Source organism: Neophocaena asiaeorientalis, unplaced genomic scaffold (genome assembly GCF_003031525.2).
Source record: "Neophocaena asiaeorientalis asiaeorientalis breed wild unplaced genomic scaffold, Neophocaena_asiaeorientalis_V1.1 scaffold906, whole genome shotgun sequence".
Classification (NCBI taxonomy): domain Eukaryota; kingdom Metazoa; phylum Chordata; class Mammalia; order Artiodactyla; family Phocoenidae; genus Neophocaena; species Neophocaena asiaeorientalis.
The window spans coordinates 813193-815349 of NW_020172272.1; positions in this window are offsets into that span (position 1 = coordinate 813193).

Genomic DNA, 2157 nt, shown 5'->3' on the forward strand with positions numbered 1-2157 from the left:
AAATTAGATGGCAGACACTCCCAAAGTGAGGACTGTCACAGCACAGACACAGAAGGTCAGATAAACATTTGATGGCTGGGTCAGGGACGCGTGCTGTGCACCCTAGAGCAGAGAATCAATCACGGTGTGGGGGGTGGGAGTCTGGATCTAATACAAACCAGGGTGAGCTCATAGGATGCCACAGGGAGATCTAATCATATAGCATTTAGAGTAAGCATACAATTTGTGTTTTGATTTGTAAACAGAACATTTTTAGCAACAGACTTCAAAGCATCACAATGGCAATGCAGTGCTTTTGTCACTTTGAAAAATAGTCTTATTTAACAATGAACACAAATTTCTAGGTAAACAAAGACCACTTAAAATAAAGCTAATGAGGCATTTAGTGAAGAAGAAAACATGAAAAATAGAAAGAGTCAGAAAGAAAAGGTCTCATTCTTGGTGTTTAGTATACCAGAGCAACGTGGAATGCTGTGAGGATTAGCTTTCTAAGTACCTTTCATTGTCATCCTCTCCTATTGTGTGTGTGTCCTCAGACATGTATTGTGTATCACAAAGGAAATTAGTGGTGGAAAAGTGGAGACAAAAAAATGGGATGTAATATTCTACCTTGGAAAATTATGTACAGAATCTGTACACAGCATCTCAGAAAAGAGAATTCATTCAAACATAAAATTTACTGTGTATCCTTACAAGAAATGCTCCTAGCCATTAAGAAACTTTTCAGTTTCTGTGAAGTATTATAGCACATCTACAGAAGGTAAATAATTGTCAGTGGATCTTTAAAAATTACAGTGTTTTATTTTTCAAAACATCTCCCTGAGAAGCAGAGCAATGCCATCAAGGCAACTATAAGATCTTAAAAAAAAGTTAGAATCATCTTTAAGTAAGCACGGCAGGCAAGAAAAAAGCTACTAGGGCATATGTATGAAATACTACCAAACAAAAAGCTCTTAAAAACTGGAGATGGTAAAAATAAAGCATTAAGCACATTGTGCCCTTTACTCTGCAGCCAAGCTCTAGAGCTGAGTTAGCAGCATAATTAGAAAAAACTGGCCTGAAATAATATAAAGTCACAATCTTTCTTCAGAGTCACAGTCACTGAAACTTAGCCTATTGTGCTCACTTTGGGATGGCTACATGAAAACTGACTTAAAAAATTGCCCCAGATGGAGAAATATAACACATATCTCTTTAAATATCAATAAGACTAAACTGTTTCTTTAGATTTTAAACAAATGTACTGTGTACATCTAAAGACCAGATGTGTAGGGCTTCCCTGGTGGCACAGTGGTTGAGAGTCCGCGCCTGCTGATGAAGGGGACACGAGTTCATGCCCTGGTCAGAGAAGATCCCACATGCCGCAGAGCGGCTAGGTGCGTGAGCCATGGCCGCTGAGCCTGCGCGTCCGGAGCCTGTGCTCTGCAACAGGAGAGGCCACAACAGTGAGAGGCCCACACACCACACACAAAAAAAAGATACATGCATCCTTATGTTCATAGCAGCACTGTTCACAATAGCCAAGACATGGAAACAACCTAAATGTCCATCAACAGATGAATGGATAAAGAAGATGTGGTACATATATACAATGGAATACTACTCAGCCATAAAAAAGAATGAAATAATGCCATTTGAAGCAACATGGATGCAACTACAGATTATCATACTGAGTGAAGTAAGTCAGAAAGACAAATACCATATAATGTCACTTATATGGGGAATCTAAAATATGACACAAATGAACCTAATGAACCTATCTGTGAAACAGAAATAGACTCACAGACATATAGAACAGGCTTGTGGTTGCCAAGGGGGAGATGGGTGGGGGAAGGATCGACTGGGAGTTTGGGATTAGCAGATGCAAACTTTTATATATAGGATGGACAAACAACAAGGTCCTACTGTATAGCACAAGGAACTCTATTCAATGCCCTGTGATAAACCATAATGTAAAAGAACATGAAAAAGAATGTATATATATGTATAACTGAATCACTTTGCTGTACTGCAGAAATGAACACAACATTGTAAATCAACTATACATAAATAAAAAAATAAATAAATTTCTCCACATTATGGGAAGTTTTGCTCTTCCTGAGAGTGGATTAAGACTGCTCCATGGTGGTTTAGGGAGGGTGCATTAGGCACTTTCAC